Genomic DNA, 24,701 nt, shown 5'->3' with positions numbered 1-24,701 from the left:
AAATGGTTTATGGATTCAGAGGTAAAGTGCAGAGCACAGATAAGTTATTCAATTAAGGACTCTCCTTCAGTTAACATTTCTTTAGTTGTGCAAATGAAGATCATCAGTCAATTAATGATGTTTTCCCATGAAGGCAGGATAACATTTAATGATTATGCATTTTCTAAGTAAAAGCCCATGTGATTCAGGGCGCAGTGGCAAATTGGATCAAATTTGGCTCAGAGGCAGGAAGCAAACGGTAATGTTTGATGGGTGTTTTTGTGACTGGAAGGATGTTTCTAGTGGGGTTCCACAGTTTTCAGTGCCAGATCCATTGCTTTTTATGGTATTTATCAATGATCTAAACTTGAATATCGGTGTTATGATTACGAAGTTTTCAGGTGTTATTAAAATAGGCAGTGTGGTTGATAATGAAGAAGAAAGCTGGAGACTCCAGGAAGATATCAATCAACTGATAAGGGGGTAGAGCAGTGGCAAATGGAATTTAATCCAGAGATGTGAGAGATCGCGCATTTGTGGAGGGCTAACAAGGAAAGAGAATACACATCAACTGGTATGACATTGAGAAGTGTAGAGGAACAAAGGCAACTGGGATTGCTTGTCCACAGATCCCTGAAGGTAGCTGGCGAGTTGGAAAAGTTGGTTAAGAAGTCATATGGAATGGTTGCATTTATTGGCAGAAGCAAGGAACATAACAGCAAGTGGGTTATGCTAGAACTGTATAAAATTCTGGTTAGGCCACAGCTGGAGTACTGCGTGCAGTTCTGTTCACCGCATTGATGGAAGAACGTGAATACGCTGGAGAGGGTACAGAGGAGATTTACGTAGATGTTGCCGGGAGTGGAGCAACTATGCTATGAGGACAGATTGGATAGGATGGGTTTGTTTTCCTTGGAGCAGAGGAGGCTGATGGGCGACAGCATTGAGGTGTATAAAAATAGGAGGGGCCTAGATATTGTTGATTAAAAGGGTCTATTTCACATAGTGGAGTGGTCAACAACCAGGCTGCATAATTTAAAAGTAATTAGTGTCAGGGTTAAAGGGGATTTGAAGTGAACATTCTGCATGCAGATGTTTGTGGGGGTCTCAAACTCACTGCCTGAAAGTGTGGTGCAGGCAGAAACCCTCACCACATTTAACAAGTTCTTCGATGTGCACATGAAATGCAATAAGGTGCAGGGGTACACACCTAAAACTGGGCATTTGTTGGCCGGTGCAGATACGATGGGCGTAAATGACTCATTCCATGCTGTAAACCTCTATGATTATATAATTATCGGTTAGGATTACTTTCATGATGCAAAACGTGGCAATCAGATAATTAATGCTGTTTCCATTGAAGAAGTGTTCGTGCAAGCTGGGGCTCGAACTCAGGAAGCTGAGATGAAGCATTTTATGAGGCTGCTGTTCGGTGTACGGGGAGCGTTGTCTCGAACGGTGGCATTTTGCAGCCCAGTGAAGGGCGGTAAACCGCTGTTTGATGCTGCATTCTCCGCTTTCCGCCGGCAGCGGCTGATTGGAGAGTGTGGGAGCGGAAGTGAGGGCTTGTCCCGCCCTCACTCACTCTGGAGCTGGGGAAGAGCGATTCGTCGATGAGTTTGTTTGTGGCTTTAATTTTCTGTTGTGAAGCGTGGTGGCGTGGCAGGATCCTTTAATAATCTCTCACAGCTGACCTGAATGCACGGAATGTGCAGCTTTGAGATATGGTTTCTCCAGCGTCAGGGCTGGAAACGGGAGGGAGTGAGAGACACTGTGTAGAATTTGAGTGTGAACAGAACTGCAGAGAGAAATCATCAAATGGAACAGCATCGTGAGACACTGCACTCTGTTAATATTGAACCACTAATATGAATGATTTAATTTTATCTAATCATTAATTGAACACGTTTGCATAATGTTTCCACCCGGTTTCGAACCGGGTACCTTTCGCGTGTGAGGCGAATGTGATAACCACTACACTACGGAAACGCTGCGGAAGCAAGATTGTTGGGAACATAACCAGAGCTTCAACCTCAACAACTGGACTACACTTCTGCAGCTTGTGTCACGAGAATAGAATGACGGTGCTATATTTAGCAAGGTTGTGAGTGTGGCAGGAATTGATCCTGTGTTTCTCTGTTTTTATACATCGGAACAGGAGTGGCCATTCCTCAGCAAGTGGTTAGAATCTGGAATACACTGCTCTAAAGGGCGGTGGAGTCAAACTCAATCTTATCTTTCAAAACGGAGTTGGATAAGTATCCGAATGAAAAAAATTGCACAGCTGTGGGTAAATGACAGGGGAGTGAGACTTGTTGAGAGTTGGCATGTGCTCGACGGGCTGCAAACATTCCCTTATTCTTTGATTCTATAAGTTAGTGGCATATTTAATAGTGTGCATGTCAGCAGAATATTGAAAGGGACATGGATTCAGTCGGCACAACGAGAGGCATCTGATTCAGAAAATTCGGGTGCACGAAAATTCGGGTTTAATGACTTTAAAAGCATCATTTTTGTTTTGTGAAGATTCGGTCAGAGAAATGTTTGGGCAAAGATTTTTTTGCTGAAAAGGGCTCAGCACTTCATCTTCTTTTTGGCTGTTAGGGCCACACTTCTTTTCGATGGTATTCTTCCAGAATGTATATTTTCTTTGCTGTTTCACAATAACCAGTCCCTTGCACTACAGTCTATCTCACTGTTTCCAACGTCCCATGTACATGTTACCAGCAAGGAACATTTTGAAGCAGACTTCTAAAGCACAGTGTCCAAAATGGTTTATGGATTCAGAGGTAAAGTGCAGAGCACAGATAAGTTATTCAATTAAGGACTCTCCTTCAGTTAACATTTCTTTAGTTGTGCAAATGAAGATCATCAGTCAATTAATGATGTTTTCCCATGAAGGCAGGATAACATTTAATGATTATGCATTTTCTAAGTAAAAGCCCATGTGATTCAGGGCGCAGTGGCAAATTTGATCAAATTTGGCTCAGAGGCAGGAAGCAAACGGTAATGTTTGATGGGTGTTTTTGTGACTGGAAGGATGTTTCTAGTGGGGTTCCACAGTTTTCAGTGCCAGATCCATTGCTTTTTATGGTATTTATCAATGATCTAAACTTGAATATCGGTGTTATGATTACGAAGTTTTCAGGTGTTATTAAAATAGGCAGTGTGGTTGATAATGAAGAAGAAAGCTGGAGACTCCAGGAAGATATCAATCAACTGATAAGGGGGTAGAGCAGTGGCAAATGGAATTTAATCCAGAGATGTGAGAGATCGCGCATTTGTGGAGGGCTAACAAGGAAAGAGAATACACATCAACTGGTATGACATTGAGAAGTGTAGAGGAACAAAGGCAACTGGGATTGCTTGTCCACAGATCCCTGAAGGTAGCTGGCGAGTTGGAAAAGTTGGTTAAGAAGTCATATGGAATGGTTGCATTTATTGGCAGAAGCAAGGAACATAACAGCAAGTGGGTTATGCTAGAACTGTATAAAATTCTGGTTAGGCCACAGCTGGAGTACTGCGTGCAGTTCTGTTCACCGCATTGATGGAAGAACGTGAATACGCTGGAGAGGGTACAGAGGAGATTTACGTAGATGTTGCCGGGAGTGGAGCAACTATGCTATGAGGACAGATTGGATAGGATGGGTTTGTTTTCCTTGGAGCAGAGGAGGCTGATGGGCGACAGCATTGAGGTGTATAAAAATAGGAGGGGCCTAGATATTGTTGATTAAAAGGGTCTATTTCACATAGTGGAGTGGTCAACAACCAGGCTGCATAATTTAAAAGTAATTAGTGTCAGGGTTAAAGGGGATTTGAAGTGAACATTCTGCATGCAGATGTTTGTGGGGGTCTCAAACTCACTGCCTGAAAGTGTGGTGCAGGCAGAAACCCTCACCACATTTAACAAGTTCTTCGATGTGCACATGAAATGCAATAAGGTGCAGGGGTACACACCTAAAACTGGGCATTTGTTGGCCGGTGCAGATACGATGGGCGTAAATGACTCATTCCATGCTGTAAACCTCTATGATTATATAATTATCGGTTAGGATTACTTTCATGATGCAAAACGTGGCAATCAGATAATTAATGCTGTTTCCAGTGAAGAAGTGTTCGTGCAAGCTGGGGCTCGAACTCAGGAAGCTGAGATGAAGCATCTTATGAGGCTGCTGTTCGGAGCACGGGGAGCGTTGTCTGGAACGGTGGCATTTTGCAGCCCAGTGAAGGGCGGTAAACCGCTGTTTGATGCTGCATTCTCCGCTTTCCGCCGGCAGCGGCTGATTGGAGAGTGTGGGAGCGGAAGTTAGGGCTTGTCCCGCCCTCACTCACTCTGGAGCTGAGGAAGAGCGATTAGTCGATGGGTTTGTTTGTGGCTTTAATTTTCTGTTGTGAAGCGTGGTGGCGTGGCAGGATCCTTTAATAATCTCTCACAGCTGACCTGAATGCACGGAACGTGCAGCTTTGAGATATGGTTTCTCCAGCGTCAGGGCTGGAAACGGGAGGGAGTGAGAGACACTGTGTAGAATTTGAGTGTGAACAGAACTGTAGAGAGAAATCAGCAAATGGAACAGCATCGTGAGACACTGCACTCTGTTAACATTGAACAACTAATATGAATGATTTAATTTTATCTTATCATTAATTGAACATGTTTGCATAATGTTTCCGCCCGGTTTCGAACCGGGGACTTTTCGCGTGTTATGCGAACGTGATAACCACTACACTACGGAAACGCTGTGGCATTAAGATTGTTGGGAACATAACCAGAGCTTTAACCTCAACAGCTGGACGACACTTCTGGAGCTTGTGTCACGAGAATAGAATGACGGTGCTATATTTAGCAAGGTTGTGAGTGTGGCAGGAATTGATCCCGTGTTTCTCTGCCTTTATACATAGGAACAGGAGTGGCCATTCCTCAGCAAGTGGTTAGAATCTGGAATACACTTCTCTAAAGGGCGGTGGAGTCAGACTCAATCTTATCTTTCAAAACGGAGTTGGATAAGTATCCGAATGAAAAAAATTGCACAGCTGTGGGTAAAAGACAGGGGAGTGAGACTTGTTGAGAGTTGGCATGGGCTCGACGGGCTGCATCCATTCCCTTATGCTTTGATTCTATAAGTTAGTGGCACATTTAATAGTGTGCATGTCAGCAGAATATTGAAAGGGACATGGATTCAGTCGGCACAACGAGAGGCATCTGATTCAGAAGATTCCGGTGCATGAAAATTCGGGTTTAATGACTTTAAAAGCATCATTTTTCTTTTGTGAAGATTCGGTCAGAGAAATGTTTGAAAAATAATTTTTTGCTGAAAAGGGCTCAGCACTTCATCTTCTTTTTGGCTGTTAGGGCCACACTTCTTTTCGATGGTATTCTTCCAGAATGTATATTTTCTTTGCTGTTTCACAATAACCAGTCCCTTGCACTGCAGTCTATCTCACTGTTTCCAACGTCTCATGTACATGTTACCAGCAATGAACATTTTGAAGCAGACTTCTAAAGCACAGTGTCCAAAATGGTTTATGGATTCAGAGGTAAAGTGCAGAGCACAGATAAGTTATTCAATTAAGGATTCTCCTTCAGATAATATTTCTTTAGTTGTGCAAATGAAGATCATCAGTCAATTAATGATGTTTTCCCATGAAGGCAGGATAACATTTAATGATTATGCATTTTCTAAGTAAAAGCCCATGTGATTCAAGGCGAAGTGGCAAATTGGATCCAAATTTGGCTCAGAGGCAGGAAGCAAAGGGTAATGTTTGATGGGTGTTTTTGTGACTGGAAGGATGTTTCCAGTGTGGTTCCACAGTTTTCAGTGCCAGATCCATTGCTTTTTATGGTATTTATCAATGATCTAAACTTGAATATAGGTGTTCTGATTACGAAGTTTTCAGGTGTTATTAAAATAGGCAGTGTGGTTGATAATGAAGAAGAAAGCTGGAGACTCCAGGAAAATATCAATCAACTGATAAGGGGGTAGAGCAGTGGCAAACTGAATTTAATCCAGAGATGTGAGAGATCGCGCATTTGTGGAGGGCTAACAAGGAAAGGGAATACACATCAACTGGTATGACATTGAGAAGTGTAGAGGAAAAAAGGTAACTGGGATTGCTTGTCCACAGATCCCTGAAGGTAGCTGACCAGTTGGAAAAGTTGATTAAGAATTCATATGGAATGGTTGCATTTATTGGCAGAAGCAAGGAACAGAACAGCAAGTGGGTTATGCTAGAACTGTATTAAATTCTGGTTAGGCCACAGCTGGAGTTCTGCGTGCAGTTCTGGTCACCGCATTGAAGGAAGAATGTGAATACGCTGGAGAGGGTACAGAGGAGATTTACGTAGATGTTGCCGTGAGTGGAGCAACTTTGCTATGAGGACAGATTGGATAGGATGGGTTTGTTTTCCTTGGAACAGAGGAAGCTGATGGGCGACCGCATTGAGGTGTATAAAAATAGGAGGGGCCTAGATATTGTTGATTAAAAGGGTCTATTTCACATAGTGGAGTGGTCAACAACCAGGCTGCATAATTTAAAAGTAATTAGTGTAAGGGTTAAAGGGGATTTGAAGTGAACATTCTGCATGCAGATGTTTGTGGGGGTCTCAAACTCACTGCCTGAAAGTGTGGTGCAGGCAGAAACCCTCACCACATTTAACCAGTTCGTAGATGTGCACATGAAATGCAATAAGGTGCAGGGGTACACACCTAAAACTGGGCATTTGTTGGCCGGTGCAGATACGATGGGCGTAAATGACTCTTTCCATGCTGAAAACCTCTATGATTATATAATTATCGGTTAGGATTACTTTCATGATGCAAAACGTGGCAATCAGATAATTAATGGTGTTTCCAGTGAAGAAGTGTTCGTGCAAGCTGGGGCTCGAACTCAGGAAGCTGAGATGAAGCATCTTATGAGGCTGCTGTTCGGAGCACGGGGAGCGTTGTCTCGAATGGTGCCATTTTGCAGCCCAGTGAAGGGCGGTAAACCGCTGTTTGATGCTGCATTCTCCGCTTTCCGCCGGCAGCGGCTGATTGGAGAGTGTGGGAGCGGAAGTTAGGGCTTGTCCCGCCCTCACTCACTCTGGAGCTGAGGAAGAGCGATTAGTCGATGGGTTTGTTTGTGGCTTTAATTTTCTGTTGTGAAGCGTGGTGGCGTGGCAGGATCCTTTAACAGCTGACCTGAATGCACGGAATGTGCAGCTTTGAGATATGGTTTCTCCAGCGTCAGGATTGGAAACGGGAGGGAGTGAGAGACACTGTGTAGAATTTGAGTGTGAACAGAACTGCAGAGAGAAATCAGCAAATGGAATAGCATCGTGAGACACTGCACTCTGTTAACATTGAACCACTAATCTGAATGATTTAATTTTATCTTATAATTAATTGAACACGTTTGCATAATGTTTCCTCCCGGTTTCGAACCTGGGACTTTTCGCGTGTTAGGCGAACGTGATAACCACTACACTACGGAAAAGCTGGTGCAGTAACATCGTTGGGAACTTAACCAGAGCTTTAACCTCAACAGCTGGACTACACTTCTGGAGCTTGTGTCACGAGAATCGAATAACGGTGCTATATTTAGCAAGGTTGTGAGTGTGGCAGGAATTGATCCCGTGTTTCTCTTCCTTTATACATAGGAACAGGAGTGGCCATTCCTCAGCAAGTGGTTAGAATCTGGAATACACTTCTCTGAAGGGCGGTGGAGTCAGACTCAATCTTATCTTTCAAAACGGAGTTGGATAAGTATCCGAATGAAAAAAATTACACAGCTGTGGGTAAATGACAGGGGAGTGAGACTTGTTGAGAGTTGGCATGGGCTCGACGGGCTGCATCCATTCCCTTATTCTTTGATTCTATAAGTTAGTGGCACATTTAATAGTGTGCATGTCAGCAGAATATTGAAAGGGACATGGATTCAGTCGGCACAACGAGAGGCATCTGATTCAGAAGATTCCGGTGCATGTAAATTCGGGTTTAATGACTTTAAAAGCATCATTTTTCTTTTGTGAAGATTCGGTCAGAGAAATGTTTGAAAAAGAATTTTTTGCTGAAAAGGGCTCAGCACTTCATCTTCTTTTTGGCTGTTAGGGCCACACTTCTTTTCGATGGTATTCTTCCAGAATGTATATTTTCTTTGCTGTTTCACAATAACTAGTCCCTTGCACTGCAGTCTATCTCACTGTTTCCAACGTCTCATGTACATGTTACCAGCAATGAACATTTTGAAGCAGACTTCTAAAGCACAGTGTCCAAAATGGTTTATGGATTCAGAGGTAAAGTGCAGAGCACAGATAAGTTATTCAATTAAGGATTCTCCTTCAGATAACATTTCTTTAGTTGTGCAAATGAAGATCATCAGTCAATTAATGATGTTTTCCCATGAAGGCAGGATAATATTTAATGATTATGCATTTTCTAAGTAAAAGCCCATGTGATTCAGGGCGAAGTGGCAAATTGGATCCAAATTTGGCTCAGAGGCAGGAAGCAAAGGGTAATGTTTGATGGGTGTTTTTGTGACTGGAAGGATGTTTCCAGTGTGGTTCCACAGTTTTCAGTGCCAGATCCATTGCTTTTTATGGTATTTATCAATGATCTAAACTTGAATATAGGTGTTATGATTACGAAGTTTTCAGGTGTTATTAAAATAGGCAGTGTGGTTGATAATGAAGAAGAAAGCTGGAGACTCCAGGAAGATATCAATCAACTGATAAGGGGGTAGTGCAGTGGCAAATTGAATTTAAACCAGAGATGTGAGAGATCGCGCATTTGTGGAGGGCTAACAAGGAAAGGGAATACACATCAACTGGTATGACATTGAGAAGTGTAGAGGAACAAAGGTAACTGGGATTGCTTGTCCACAGATCCCTGAAGGTAGCTGGCCAGTTGGAAAAGTTGGTTAAGAAGTCATATGGAATGGTTGCATTTATTGGCAGAAGCAAGGAAGAGTACAGCAAGTGGGTTATGCTAGAACTGTATAAAATTCTGGTTAGGCCACAGCTGGAGTACTGCGTGCAGTTCTGTTTACCGCATTGATGGAAGAACGTGAATACGCTGGAGAGGGTACAGAGGAGATTTACGTAGATGTTGCCGGGAGTGGAGCAACTTTGCTATGAGGACAGATTGGATAGGATGGGTTTGTTTTCCTTGGAACAGAGGAGGCTGATGGGCGACAGCATTGAGGTGTATAAAAATAGGAGGGGCCTAGATATTGTTGATTAAAAGGGTCTATTTCACATAGCGGAGTGGTCAACAACCAGGCTGCATAATTTAAAAGTAATTAGTGTAAGGGTTAAAGGGGATTTGAAGTGAACATTCTGCATGCAGATGTTTGTGGGGGTCTCAAACTCACTGCCTGAAGGTGTGGTGCAGGCAGAAACCCTCACCACATTTAACCAGTTCGTAGATGTGCACATGAAATGCAATAAGGTGCAGGGGTACACACCTAAAACTGGGCATTTGTTGGCCGGTGCAGATACGATGGGCTTAAATGACTCCTTCCATGCTGTAAACCTCTATGATTATATAATTATCGGTTAGGATTACTTTCATGATGCAAAACGTGGCAATCAGATAATTAATGGTGTTTCCAGTGAAGAAGTGTTCGTGCAAGCTGGGGCTCGAACTCAGGAAGCTGAGATCAAGCATCTTGTGAGGCTGTTGTTCGGAGCAGGTGGAGCGTTGTCTCGAACGGTGGCATTTTGAAGCCCAGTGAAGGGCGGTAAACCGCTGTTTGATGCTGCATTCTCCGCTTTCCGCCGGCAGCGGCTGATTGGAGAGTGTGGGAGCGGAAGTTAGGGCTTGTCCCGCCCTCACTCACTCTGGAGCTGGGGAAGAGCGATTCGTCGATGGGTTTGTTTGTGGCTTTAATTTTCTGTTGTGAAGCGTGGTGGCGTGGCAGGATCCTTTAATAATCTCTCACAGCTGACCTGAATGCACGGAATGTGCAGCTTTGAGATATGGTTTCTCCAGCGTCAGGGCTGGAAACGGGAGGGAGTGAGAGACACTGTGTAGAATTTGAGTGTGAACAGAACTGCAGAGAGAAATCAGCAAATGGAACAGCATCGTGAGACACTGCACTCTGTTAACATTGAACCACTAATATGAAGAATTTAATTTTATCTTGTCATGAATTGAACACGTTTGCATAATGTTTCCTCCCGGTTTCGAACCAGGGACCTTTCGCGTGTGAGGCGAACGTGATAACCACTACACTACGGAAATGCTGTGGCAGTCGCATTGTTGGGAACATAACCAGAGCTTTAACCTCAACAGCTGGACTACACTGATGGAGCTTGTGTCACGAGAATAGAATGACGGTGCTATATTTAGCAAGGTTGTGAGTGTGGCAGGAATTGATCCCGTGTTTCTCTGCCTTTATACAGAGGAACAGGAGTGGCCATTCCTCAGCAAGTGGTTAAAATATGGAATACACTGCTCTAAAGGGCGGTGGAGTCAGACTCATTCTTATCTTTCAAAACGAGTTGGATAAGTATCCGAATGAAAAAAATTGCACAGCTTTGTGTAAATGACAGGGGAGTGAGACTTGTTGAGAGTTGGCATGGGCTCGACGGGCTGCAACCATTCCCTTATTCTTTGATTGTATAAGTTAGTGGCACATTTAATAGTGTGCATGTCAGCAGAATATCGAAAGGGGCGTGGATTCAGTCGGCACAACGAGAGCCATCTGATTCAGAAGATTTGGGTGCACGAAAATTCGGGTTTAATGACTTTAAAAGCATCATTTTTGTTTTGTGAAGATTCGGTCAGAAAAATGTTTGGGAAAATAATTTTTTGCTGAAAAGGGCTCAGCACTTCATCTTCTTTTTGGCTGTTAGGGTCAGACTTCTTTTCGATGGTATTCTTCCAGAATGTATATTTTCTTTGCTGTTTCACAATAACCAGTCCCTTGCACTACAGTCTATCTCACTGTTTCCAACGTCCCATGTACATGTTACCAGCAAGGAACATTTTGAAGCAGACTTCTAAAGCACACTGTCCAAAATGGTTTATGGATTCAGAGGTAAAGTGCAGAGCACAGATAAGTTATTCAATTAAGGACTCTCCTTCAGTTAACATTTCTTTAGTTGTGCAAATGAAGATCATCAGTCAATTAATGATGTTTTCCCATGAAGGCAGGATAACATTTAATGATCATGCATTTTCTAAGTAAATGCCCATGTGATTCAGGGCGAAGTGGCATATTGGATCCAAATTTGGCTCAGAGGCAGTAAGCAAAGGGTAATGTTTGATGGGTGTTTTTGTGACTGGAAGGATGATTCCAGTGGGGTTCTGCAGTTTTCAGTGCCAGTACCATTGCTTTTTATGGTATTTATCAATGATCTAAACTTGAATATAGGTGTTATGATTACGAAGTTTTCAGGTGTTATTAAAATAGGCAGTGGGTTGATAATGAAGAAGAAAGCTGGAGACTCCAGGAAGATATCAATCAACAGATAAGGGGGTAGAGCAGTGGCAAATGGAATTTAATCCAGAGATGTTAGTGATAGCGCATTTGTGGAGGGCTAACAAGAAAAGGGAATATACATCAACTGGTATGACATTGAGAAGTGTAGAGGAACAAAGGAAACTGGGATTGCTTGTCCACAGATCCCTGAAGGTAGCTGGCCAGTTGGAAAAGTTGGTTAAGAAGTCATATGGAATGGTAGCATTTACTGGCAGAAGCAAGGAACAGAACAGCAAGTGGGTTATGCTAGAACTGTATAAAATTCTGGTTAGGCCACAGCTGGATTACTGCGTGCAGTTCTAATCACCGCATTGAAGGAAGGACGTGAATACGCTGGAGAAGGTACAGAGGAGATTTACGTAGCTTTGCCGGGAGTGGAGCAACTTTGCTATGAGGACAGATTGGATAGGATGGGTTTGTTTTCCTTGGAACAGAGGAGGCTGATGGGCGACAGTATTGAAGTGTATAAAAATAGGAGGGGCCTAGATATTGTTGTTTAAAAGTGTCTATTTCACATAGCGGAGTGGTCAACAACCAGGCTGCATAATTTCAAAGTAATTAGTGTAAGGGTTAAAGGGGATTTGAAGTGAACATTCTGCATGCAGATGTTTGTGGGGGTCTCAAACTCACTGCCTGAAAGTGTGGTGCAGGCAGAAACCCTCACCACATTTAACAAGTTCTTAGATGTGCACATGAAATGCAATAAGGTGCAGGGGGACACACCTAAAACTGGGCATTTGTTGGCCGGTGCAGATACGATGGGCTTAAATGACTCCTTCCATGCTGTAAACCTCTATGATTATATAATTATCGGTTAGGATTACTTTCATGATGCAAAACGTGGCAATCAGATAATTAATGGTGTTTCCAGTGAAGAAGTGTTCGTGCAAGCTGGGGCTCGAACTCAGGAAGCTGAGATGAAGCATCTTATGAGGCTGCTGTTCGGTGTACGGGGGGCGTTGTCTCGAACGGTGGCATTTTGCAGCCCAGTGAAGGGCGGTAAACCGCTGTTTGATGCTGCATTCTCCGCTTTCCGCCGGCAGCGGCTGATTGGAGAGTGTGGGAGCGGAAGTTCGGGCTTGTCCCGCCCTCACTCATTCTGGAGCTGGGGAAGAGCGATTAGTCGATGGGTTTGTTTGTGGCTTTAATTTTCTGTTGTGAAGCTTGGTGGCGTGGCAGGATCCTTTAATAATCTCTCACAGCTGACCTGAATGCACGGAATGTGCAGCTTTGAGATATGGTTTCTCCAGCGTCAGGGCTGGAAACGGGAGGGAGTGAGAGACACTGTGAAGAATTTGAGTGTGAACAGAACTGCAGAGAGAAATCAGCAAATGGACCAGCATCGTGAGACACTGCACTCTTTTAATATTGAACCACGAATATGAATGATTTAATTTTAGCTAATCATTAATTGAACACGTTTGCATAATGTTTCCTCCCGGTTTCGAACCAGGGACCTTTCGCGTGTGAGGCGAACGTGATAACCACTACACTACGGAAATGCTGTGGCAGTCGCATTGTTGGGAACATAACCAGAGCTTTAACCTCAACAGCTGGACTACACTGATGGAGCTTGTGTCACGAGAATAGAATGACGGTGCTATATTTAGCAAGGTTGTGAGTGTGGCAGGAATTGATCCCGTGTTTCTCTGCCTTTATACAGAGGAACAGGAGTGGCCATTCCTCAGCAAGTGGTTAAAATCTGGAATACACTGCTCTAAAGGGCGGTGGAGTCAGACTCATTCTTATCTTTCAAAACGAGTTGGACAAGTATCCGAATGAAAAAAATTGCACAGCTGTGTGTAAATGACAGGGGAGTGAGACTTGTTGAGAGTTGGCATGGGCTCGACGGGCTGCAACCATTCCCTTATTCTTTGATTCTATAAGTTAGTGGCACATTTAATAGTGTGCATGTCAGCAGAATATCGAAAGGGACATGGATTCAGTCGGCACAACGAGAGGCATCTGATTCAGAAGATTTGGGTGCACGAAAATTCGGGTTTAATGACTTTAAAAGCATCATTTTTGTTTTGTGAAGATTCGGTCAGAGAAATGTTTGGGAAAATAATTTTTTGCTTAAAAGGGCTCAGCACTTCATCTTCTTTTTGGCTGTTAGGGTCACACTTCTTTTCGATGGTATTCTTCCAGAATGTATATTTTCTTTGCTGTTTCACAATAACCAGTCCCTTGCACTACAGTCTATCTCACTGTTTCCAACGTCTCATGTACATGTTACCAGCAATGAACATTTTGAAGCAGACTTCTAAAGCACAGTGTCCAAAATGGTTTATGGATTCAGAGGTAAAGTGCAGAGCACAGATAAGTTATTCAATTAAGGACTCTCTTTGAGTTAACATTTCTTTAGTTGTGCAAATGAAGATCATCAGTCAATTAATGATGTTTTCTCATGAAGGCAGGATAACATTTAATGATTATGCATTTTCTAAGTAAATGCCCATGTGATTCAGGGCGAAGTGGCATATTGGATCCAAATTTGGCTCAGAGGCAGTAAGCAAAGGGTAATGTTTGATGGGTGTTTTTGTGACTGGAAGGATGATTCCAGTGGGGTTCCGCAGTTTTCAGTGCCAGATCCATTGCTTTTTATGGTATTTATCAATGATCTAAACTTGAATATAGGTGTTATGATTACGAAGTTTTCAGGTGTTATTAAAATAGGCAGTGGGTTGATAATGAAGAAGAAAGCTGGAGACTCCAGGAAGATATCAATCAACTGATAAGGGGGTAGAGCAGTGGCAAATGGAATTTAATCCAGAGATGTGAGAGATCGCGCATTTTTGGAGGGCTAACAAGGAAAGGGAATACACATCAACTGGTATGACATTGAGAAGTGTAGAGGATAAAGGTAACTGGGATTGCTTGTCCACAGATCCCCGAAGGTAGCTGGCCAGTTGGAAAAGTTGGTTAAGAAGTCATATGGAATGGTTGCATTTATTGGCAGAAGCAAGGAACAGAACAGCAAGTGGTTTATGCTAGAACTGTATAAAATTCTGGTTAGGCCAAAGCTGGAGTACTGCGTGCAGTTCTAGTCACCGCATTGAAGGAAGGACGTGAATACGCTGGAGAGGGTACAGAGGAGCTTTACGTAGTTGTTGCCAGCAGTGGAGCAACTTTGCTATGAGGACAGATTGGATAGGATGGGTTTGTTTTCCTTGGAACAGAGGAGGCTGATGGGCGACAGTATTGAGGTGTATAAAAATAGGAGGGGCCTAGATATTGTTGTTTAAAAGGGTCTATTTCACATAGCGGAGTGGTCAACAACCAGGCTGCATAATTTAAAAGTAATTAGTGTAAGGGTTAAAGGGGATTTGAAGTGAACATTCTGCTTGCAGATGTTTGTGGGGGTCTCAAACTCACTGCCTGAAAGTGTGGTGCAGGCAGAAACCCTCACCACATTTAACAAGTTCTTAGATGTGCACATGAAATGCAATAAGGTGCAGGGGGACACACCTAAAACTGGGCATTTGTTGGCCGGTGCAGATACGATGGGCTTAAATGACTCCTTCCATGCTGTAAACCTCTATGATTATATAATTATCGGTTAGGATTACTTTCATGATGCAAAACGTGGCAATCAGATAATTAATGGTGTTTCCAGTGAAGAAGTGTTCGTGCAAGCTGGGGCTCGAACTCAGGAAGCTGAGATGAAGCATCTTATGAGGCTGCTGTTCGGTGTACGGGGAGCGTTGTCTCGAACGGTGGCATTTTGCAGCCCAGTGAAGGGCGGTAAACCGCTGTTTGATGCTGCATTCTCCGCTTTCCGCCGGCAGCGGCTGATTGGAGAGTGTGGGAGCGGAAGTTAGGGCTTGTCCCGCCCTCACTCATTCTGGAGCTGTGGAAGAGCGATTAGTCGATGGGTTTGTTTGTGGCTTTAATTTTCTGTTGTGAAGCTTGGTGGCGTGGCAGGATCCTTTAAGAAAAGCTCACAGCTGACCAGAATGCACGGAATGTGCAGCTTTGAGATATGGTTTCTCCATCGTCAGGGATGGAAACGGGAGGGAGTGAGAGACACTGTGAAGAATTTGAGTGTGAACAGAACTGCAGAGAGAAATCAGCAAATGGAACAGCATCGTGAGACACTGCACTCTGTTAATATTGAACCACTAATATGAATGATTTAATTTTATCTAATCATTAATTGAACACGTTTGCATAATGTTTCCGCCCGGTTTCGAACCGGGAATCTTGCGCGTGTTAGGCGAATGTGATAACCACTACACTACGGAAACGCTGTGGCAGAAAGACAGTGGGGAACATAACCAGAGCTTTAACCTCAACAGCTGGACTACACTTCTGGAGCTTGTGTCACGAGAATAGAATGACGGTGCTATATTTAGCAAGGTTGTGAGTGTGGCAGGAATTGATCCCGTGTTTCTCTGCCTTTTTCCATAGGAACAGGAGTGGCCATTCCTCAGCAAGTGGTTAGAATCTGGAATACACTGCTCTAAAGGGCGGTGGAGTCAGACTCAATCTTATCTTTCAAAACGGAGTTGGATTAGTATCCGAATGAAAAAAATTGCACAGCTGTGGGTAAATGACAGGGGAGTGAGACTTGTTGAGAGTTGGCATGGGCTCGACGGGCTGCAACCATTCCCTTATTCTTTGATTCTATAAGTTAGTGGCACATTTAATAGTGTGCATGTCAGCAGAATATTGAAAGGGACATGGATTCAGTCGGCACAACGAGAGGCATCTGATTCAGAAGATTCGGGTGCACGAAAATTCGGGTTTAATGACTTTAAAAGCATCATTTTTGTTTTGTGAAGATTCGGACAGAGAAGTGTTTCGGAAAAGAATTTTTTGCTGAAAAGGGCTCAGCACTTCATCTTCTTTTTGGCTGTTAGGTCAACACTTCTTTTCGATGGTATTCTTCGAGGTGGATATTTTCTTTGCTGTTTCACAATAACCAATCCCTTGCACTACAGTCTATCTCACTGTTTCCAACGTCCCATGTAAATGTTACCAGCAAGGAACATTTTGAAACAGACTTCTAAAGCACAGTGATCAAAATGGTTTATGGATTCAGAGGTAAAGTGCAGAGCACAGATAAGTTATTCAATTAAGGACTCTCCTTCAGTTAACATTTCTTTAGTTGTGCAAATGAAGATCATCAGTCAATTAATGATGTTTTCCCATGAAGGCAGGATAACATTTAATGATTATGCATTTTCTAAGTAAAAGCCCATGTGATTCAGGGCGAAGTGGCAAATTGGATCCAAATTTGGCTCAGAGGCAGGAAGCAAAGGGTAATGTTTGATGGGTGTTTTTGTGACTGGAAGGATGTTTCCAGTGGGGTTCCACAGTTTTCAGTGCCAGATCCATTGCTTTTATGGTATTTATCAATGATCTAAACTTGAATATAGGTGTTATGATTACGAAGTTTTCAGGTGTTATTAAAATAGGCAGTGTGGTTTATAATGAAGAAGAAAGCTGGAGACTCCAGGAAGATATCAATCAACTGATAAGGGGTTAGAGCAGTGGCAAATGGAATTTAATCCAGAGATGTGAGAGATCACGCATTTGTGGAGGGCTAACAAGGAAAGGGAATACAATTCAACTGGTATGACATTGAGAAGTGTAGAGGAACAAAGATAACTGGGATTGCTTGTCCACAGAACCCTGAAGGTAGCTGGCCAGTTGGAAAAGTTGGTTAAGAAGTCATATGGAATGGTTGCATTTATTGGCAGAAGCAAGGAACAGAACAGCAAGTGGGTTATGCTAGAACTGTATAAAATTCTGGTTAGGCCACAGCTGGAGTACTGCGTGCAGTTCTGGTCGCCGCATTGAAGGAAGAACGTGAATACGCTGGAGAGGGTACAGAGGAGATTTACGTAGATGTTGCCGGGAGTGGAGCAACTTTGCTATGAGGACAGATTGGACAGGATGGGTTTGTTTTCCTTGGAACACAGGAGGCTGATGGGCGACAGCATTGAGGTGTATAAAAATAGGAGCGGCCTAGATATTGTTGATTAAAAGGGTCTATTTCACATAGTGGAGTGGTCAACAACCAGGCTGCATAATTTCAAAGTAATTAGTGTAAGGGTTAAAGGGGATTTGAAGTGAACATTCTGCAAGCAGATGTCTGTGGGGGTCTCAAACTCACTGCCTGAAAGTGTGGTGCAGGCAGAAACCCTCACCACATTTAACAAGTTCTTAGATGTGCACATTAAATGCAATAAGTTGAATGGGTACTCACCTAAAACTGGGCATTTGTTGGCCGGTGCAGATACGATGGGCTTAAATGACTCCTTCCATGCTGTAAACATCTATGATTATATAATTATCGGTTAGGATTACTTTCATGATGCAAAACGTGGCAATCAGATAATTAATGGTGTTTCCAGTGAAGAAGTGTTCGTGCAAGCTGGGGCTCGAACTCAGGAAGTTGAGATGAAGCATCTTATGAGGCTGCTGTTTGGTGTACGGGGAGCGTTGTCTCGGACGGTGGCATTTTGCAGCCCAGTGAAGGGTGGTAAACCGCTGTTTAATGTTGCATTCTCCGCTCTCCACCGGCAGCCACTGATTGGAGAGTGTGGGAGCGGAAGTTAGGGCTTGTCCCGCCCTCACTCACTCTGGAGCTGGGGAAGAGCGATTAGTCGATGGGTTTGTTTGTGGCTTTAATTTTCTGTTGTGAAGCGTGGTGGCGTGGCAGGATCCTTTAATAATCTGTCACAGCTGACCTGAATGCACGGAATGTGCAGCTTTGAGATATGGTTTCTCCAGCGTCAGGGCTGGAAACGGGAGGGAGTGAGAGACACTGTGCAGAATTTGAGTGTGTACAGAACTGCAGAGAGAAATCAGCAAATGGAACAGCATCGTGAGACACTGCACTCTGTTATTATTGAACCACTAATATGAATGATTTAATTTTATCTAATCATAAATTGAACACGTTTGCATAATGTTTCTACCCGGTTTCGAACCGGGGACCTTTCACGTGTGAGGCGAACGTGATAACCACTACACTACGGAAACGCTGTGGCAGTAACACCGTGGGGAACATAACCAGAGCTTTAACCTCAACAGCTGGACTACACTTTTGGAGCTTGTGGCACGATAATAGAATGACGGTGCTATATTTAGCAAGGTTGTGAGTGTGGCAGGAATTGATCGCGTGTTTCTCTGCCTTTATACATGGGAACAGGAGTGGTCATTCCTCAGCAAGTGGTTAGAATCTGGAATACACTGCTCTAAAGGGCGGTGGAGTCAGACTCAATCTTATCTTTCAAACCGAGTTGGATAAGTATCCTAATGAAAGAAATTGCACAGCTTTGGGTAAATGACAGGGGAGTGAGACTTGTTGAGAGTTGGCATGGGCTCGACGGGCTGCAACCATTCCCTTATTCTTTGATTCTATAAGTTGTGGCACATTTAATAGTGTGCATGTCAGCAGAATATTGAAAGGGACATGGATTCAGTCGGCACAACGAGAGGCATCTGATTCAGAAGATTCCGGTGCACGAAAATTCGGGTTTAATGACTTTAAAAGCATAATTTTTGTTTTGTGAAGATTCGGTCAGAGAAATGTTTGGGAAAAGCATTTTTTGCTGAAAAGGGCTCAGCACTTCATCTTCTTTTTGGCTTTTAGTGCCACACTTCTTTTCGATGGTATTCTTCCAGAATGTATATTTTCTTTGCTGTTTCACAATAACCAGTCCCTTGCACTAAAGTCTATCTCATTGTTTCCAACGTCCCATGTACATGTTACCAGCAAGGAACATTTTGAAACAGACTTCTAAAGCACAGTGTCCAAAATGGTTTATGGATTCAGAGGTAAAGTGCAGAGCACAGATAACTTATTCAATTAAGGACTCTCCTTCAGTTAACATTTCTTTAGTTGTGCAAATGAAGATCATCAGTCAATTAATGATGTTTTCCCATGAAGGCAGGATAACATTTAATGATTATGCATATTCTAAGTAAAAGCCCATGTGATTCAGGGCGAAGTGGCAAATTGGATCCAAATTTGGCTCAGAGGCAGGAAGCAAAGGCTAATGTTTGATGGGTGTTTTTGTGACTGGAAGGATGTTTCCAGTGGGGTTCCACAGTTTTCAGTGCCAGATCCATTGCTTTTTATGGTATTTATCAATGATCTAAACTTGAATATAGGTGTTATGAATCCGAAGTTTTCAGGTGTTATTAAAATAGGCAGTGTGGTTGATAATGAAGAAGAAAGCTGGAGACTCCAGGAAGATAACAATCAACTGATAAGGTGGTAGATCAGTGGAAAATGAGAGATCGCGCATTTGTGGAGGGCTAACAAGGAAAGGGAATACACATCAACTGGTATGACATTGAGAAGTGTAGAGGAACAAAGGTAACTGGGATTGCTTATCCACAGATCCCTGAAGGTAGCTGGCCAGTTGGAAAAGTTGGTTAAGAAGTCATATGGAATGGTTGCATTTATTGGCAGAAGCAAGGAACAGAACAGCAAGTGGGTTATGCTAGAACTGTATAAAATTCTGGTTAGGCCACAGCTGGAGTACTGCGTGCAGTTCTGGTCGCCGCATTGAAGGAAGAACGTGAATACGCTGGAGAGGGTACAGAGGAGATTTACGTAGATGTTGCCGGGAGTGGAGCAACTTTGCTATGAGGACAGATTGGATAGGATGGGTTTGTTTTCCTTGGAACAGAGGAGGCTGATGGGCGACAGCATTGAGGTGTATAAAAATAGGAGGGGCCTAGATATTGTTGATTAAAAGGGTCTATTTCACATAGTGGAGTGGTCAACAACCAGGCTGCATAATTTAAAAGTAATTAGTGTCAGGGTTAAAGGGGATTTGAAGTGAACATTCTGCAAGCAGATGTTTGTGGGGGTCTCAAACTCACTGCCTGAAAGTGTGGTGCAGGCAGAAACCCTCACCACATTTAACAAGTTCTTAGATGTGCACATGAAATGCAATAAGGTGCGGGGGTACACACCTAAAACTGTGCATTTGTTGGCCGGTGCAGATACGATGGGCTTAAATGACTCCTTCCATGCTGTAAACCTCTATGATTATATAGTTATCGGTTCGGATTACTTTCATGATGCAAAACGTGGCAATCAGATAATTAATGGTGTTTCCAGTGAAGAAGTGTTCGTGCAAGCTGGGGCTCGAACTCAGGAAGCTGAGATGAAGCATCTTATGAGGCTGCTGTTCGGTGTACGGGGAGCGTTCTCTCCAACGGTGGCATTTTGCAGCCCAGTGAAGACCGGTAAACCGCTGTTTGATGCTGCATTCTCCGCTTTCCGCCGGCAGCGGCTGATTGGAGAGTGTGGGAGCGGAAGTTAGGGCTTGTCCCGCCCTCACTCACTCTGGAGCTGGGAAAGAGCGATTAGTCGATGGGTTTGTTTGTGGCTTTAATTTTCTGTTGTGAAGCGTGGTGGCGTGGCAGGATCCTTTAATAATCTCTCACAGCTGACCTGAATGCACGGAATGTGCAGCTTTGAGATATGGTTTCTCCAGCGTCAGGGCTGGAAACGGGAGGGAGTGAGAGACACTGTGTCGAATTTGAGTGTGAACAGAACTGTCGAGAGAATTCAACAAATGGAACAGCATCGTGAGACACTGCACTCTGTTAACATTGAACCACTAATATGAATGATTTAATTTTATCTTATCATTAATTGAACACGTTTGCATAATGTTTCCACCCGGTTTCGAATGTGATGCGAACGTGACAACCACTACACGACGGAAACGCTGTGCCATTAACATGGTTGGGAACATAACCAGAGCTTTAACCTCAACAGCTGGACGACACTTCTGGAGCTTGTGTCACGAGAATAGAATGACGGTGCTATATTTAGCAAGGTTGTGAGTGTGGCAGGAATTGATCCCGTGTTTCTCTGCCTTTATACATAGGAACAGGAGTGGCCATTCCTCAGAAAGTGGTTAGAATCTGGAATACACTGCTCTAAAGGGCGGTGGAGTCAGACTCAATCTTATCTTTCAAAACGGAGTTGGATAAGTATCCGAATGAAACAAATTGCACAGCTGTGGGTAAATGACAGGGGAGTGAGACTTGTTGAGAGTTGGCATGGGCTCGACGGGCTGCAACCATTCCCTTATTCTTTGATTCTATAAGTTAGTGGAACATTTAATAGTGTGCATGTCAGCAGAATATTGAAAGGGACATGGATTCAGTCGGCACAACGACAGGTATCTGATTCAGAAGATTCGGGTGCACTAAAATTCGGGTTTAATGACTTTAAAAGCATCATTTTTGTTTTGTGAAGATTCGGTCAGAGAAATGTTTGGGAAAATAATTTTTTGCTGAAAAGGGCTCAGCACTTCATCTTCTTTTTGGCTGTTAGGGCCACACTTCTTTTTGATGGTATTCTTCCTGAATGTATATTTGCTTTGCTGTTTCACAATAACCGGTCCCTTGCACTACAGTCTCTCTCACTGTTTCCAACGTCCCATGTACATGTTACCAGCAAGGAACATTTTGAAGCAGACTTCTAAAGCACAGTGTCCAAAATGGTTTATGGATTCAGAGGTAAAGTGCAGAGCACAGATAAGTTATTCAATTAAGGACTCTCCTTCAGTTAACATTTCTTTAGTTATGCAAATGAAGATCATCAGTCAATTAATGATGTTTTCCCATGAAGGCAGGATAACATTTAATGATTATGCATTTTCTAAGTAAAAGCCCATGTGATTCAGGGCGAAGTGGCAAATTGGATCCAAATTTGGCTCAGAGGCAGGAAGCAAAGGGTAATGTTTGATGGGTGTTTTTGTGACCGCATTGAAGGAAGAACGTGAATACGCTGGAGAGGGTACAGAGGAGATTTACGTAGATGTTGCCGGGAGTGGAGCAACTTTGCTATGAGGACAGATTGGATAGGATGGGTTTGTTTTCCTTGGAACAGAGGAGGCTGATGGGCGACAGCATTGAGGTGTATAAAAATAGGAGGGGCCTAGATATTGTTGATTAAAAGGGTCTATTTCACAGAGTGGAGTGGTCAACAACCAGGCTGCATAATTTAAAAGTAATTAGTGTCAGGGTTAAAGGGGATTTGAAGTGAACATTCTGCAAGCAGATGTTTGTGGGGGTCTCAAACTCACTGCCTGAAAGTGTGGTGCAGGCAGAAACCCTCACCACATTTAACAAGTTCTTAGATGTGCACATGAAATGCAATAAGGTGCGGGGGTACACACCTAAAACTGTGCATTTGTTGGCCGGTGCAGATACGATGGGCTTAAATGACTCCTTCCATGCTGTAAACCTCTATGATTATATAGTTATCGGTTAGGATTACTTTCATGATGCAAAACGTGGCAATCAGATAATTAATGGTGTTTCCAGTGAAGAAGTGTTCGTGCAAGCTGGGGCTCGAACTCAGGAAGCTGAGATGAAGCATCTTATGAGGCTGCTGTTCGGTGTACGGGGAGCGTTCTCTCCAACGGTGGCATTTTGCAGCCCAGTGAAGACCGGTAAACCGCTGTTTGATGCTGCATTCTCCGCTTTCCGCCGGCAGCGGCTGATTGGAGAGTGTGGGAGCGGAAGTTAGGGCTTGTCCCGCCCTCACTCACTCTGGAGCTGGGAAAGAGCGATTAGTCGATGGGTTTGTTTGTGGCTTTAATTTTCTGTTGTGAAGCGTGGTGGCGTGGCAGGATCCTTTAATAATCTCTCACAGCTGACCTGAATGCACGGAATGTGCAGCTTTGAGATATGGTTTCTCCAGCGTCAGGGCTGGAAACGGGAGGGAGTGAGAGACACTGTGTCGAATTTGAGTGTGAACAGAACTGTCGAGAGAATTCAGCAAATGGAACAGCATCGTGAGACACTGCACTCTGTTAACATTGAACCACTAATATGAATGATTTAATTTTATCTTATTATTAATTGAACACGTTTGCATAATGTTTCCACCCGGTTTCGAATGTGATGCGAACGTGACAACCACTACACGACGGAAACGCTGTGCCATTAACATGGTTGGGAACATAACCAGAGCTTTAACCTCAACAGCTGGACGACACTTCTGGAGCTTGTGTCACGAGAATAGAATGACGGTGCTATATTTAGCAAGGTTGTGAGTGTGGCAGGAATTGATCCCGTGTTTCTCTGCCTTTATACATAGGAACAGGAGTGGCCATTCCTCAGAAAGTGGTTAGAATCTGGAATACACTGCTCTAAAGGGCGGTGGAGTCAGACTCAATCTTATCTTTCAAAACGGAGTTGGATAAGTATCCGAATGAAACAAATTGCACAGCTGTGGGTAAATGACAGGGGAGTGAGACTTGTTGAGAGTTGGCATGGGCTCGACGGGCTGCAACCATTCCCTTATTCTTTGATTCTATAAGTTAGTGGAACATTTAATAGTGTGCATGTCAGCAGAATATTGAAAGGGACATGGATTCAGTCGGCACAACGACAGGTATCTGATTCAGAAGATTCGGGTGCACTAAAATTCGGGTTTAATGACTTTAAAAGCATCATTTTTGTTTTGTGAAGATTCGGTCAGAGAAATGTTTGGGAAAATAATTTTTTGCTGAAGAGGGCTCAGCACTTCATCTTCTTTTTGGCTGTTAGGGCCACACTTCTTTTTGATGGTATTCTTCCTGAATGTATATTTGCTTTGCTGTTTCACAATAACCGGTCCCTTGCACTACAGTCTCTCTCACTGTTTCCAACGTCCCATGTACATGTTACCAGCAAGGAACATTTTGAAGCAGACTTCTAAAGCACAGTGTCCAAAATGGTTTATGGATTCAGAGGTAAAGTGCAGAGCACAGATAAGTTATTCAATTAAGGACTCTCCTTCAGTTAACATTTCTTTAGTTATGCAAATGAAGATCATCAGTCAATTAATGATGTTTTCCCATGAAGGCAGGATAACATTTAATGATTATGCATTTTCTAAGTAAAAGCCCATGTGATTCAGGGCGAAGTGGCAAATTGGATCCAAATTTGGCTCAGAGGCAGGAAGCAAATGGTAATGTTTGATGGGTGTTTTTGTGACTGGAAGGATGTTTCCAGTGGGGTTCCACAGTTTTCAGTGCCAGATCCATTGCTTTTTATGGTATTTATCAATGATCTAAACTTGAATATAGGTGTTATGATTACGAAGTTTTCAGGTGTTATTAAAATAGGCAGTGTGGTTGATAATGAAGAAGAAAGCTGGAGACTCCAGGAAGATATCAATCAACTGATAAGAGGGTAGAGTAGTAGCAAATGGAATTTAATCCAGATATGTGAGAGATCGCGCATTTGTGGAGGGCTAACAAGGAAAGGGAATACACATCAAC

The 24,701-nt window shown here is 43.3% G+C and overlaps 6 non-coding genes across 6 annotated transcripts; all 6 read right to left on the bottom strand.

Annotated features, from left to right (window-relative positions):
• Positions 1-1,895: 1,895 nt before the first annotated feature.
• On the bottom strand, positions 1,896-1,968 carry trnav-cac (transfer RNA valine (anticodon CAC)). The gene has a single exon. It is a non-coding gene; the product is annotated as a tRNA-Val (tRNA).
• A 2,674-nt stretch (positions 1,969-4,642) lies between these two features.
• On the bottom strand, positions 4,643-4,715 carry trnav-aac (transfer RNA valine (anticodon AAC)). The gene has a single exon. It is a non-coding gene; the product is annotated as a tRNA-Val (tRNA).
• Positions 4,716-10,126: 5,411 nt separating this feature from the next.
• On the bottom strand, positions 10,127-10,199 carry trnav-cac (transfer RNA valine (anticodon CAC)). The gene has a single exon. It is a non-coding gene; the product is annotated as a tRNA-Val (tRNA).
• A 2,672-nt stretch (positions 10,200-12,871) lies between these two features.
• On the bottom strand, positions 12,872-12,944 carry trnav-cac (transfer RNA valine (anticodon CAC)). Its single transcript has one exon. It is a non-coding gene; the product is annotated as a tRNA-Val (tRNA).
• Positions 12,945-15,616: 2,672 nt separating this feature from the next.
• Positions 15,617-15,689, bottom strand: trnav-aac (transfer RNA valine (anticodon AAC)). Its single transcript has one exon. It is a non-coding gene; the product is annotated as a tRNA-Val (tRNA).
• Positions 15,690-18,362: 2,673 nt separating this feature from the next.
• Positions 18,363-18,435, bottom strand: trnav-cac (transfer RNA valine (anticodon CAC)). Its single transcript has one exon. It is a non-coding gene; the product is annotated as a tRNA-Val (tRNA).
• Between the last annotated feature and the right edge of the window lie 6,266 nt (positions 18,436-24,701).

This window comes from Pristiophorus japonicus, chromosome 3 (genome assembly GCF_044704955.1).
Source record: "Pristiophorus japonicus isolate sPriJap1 chromosome 3, sPriJap1.hap1, whole genome shotgun sequence".
NCBI classification, from domain to species: Eukaryota; Metazoa; Chordata; class Chondrichthyes; family Pristiophoridae; genus Pristiophorus; species Pristiophorus japonicus.
This window is presented reverse-complemented; position numbering and strand designations above follow the sequence as displayed.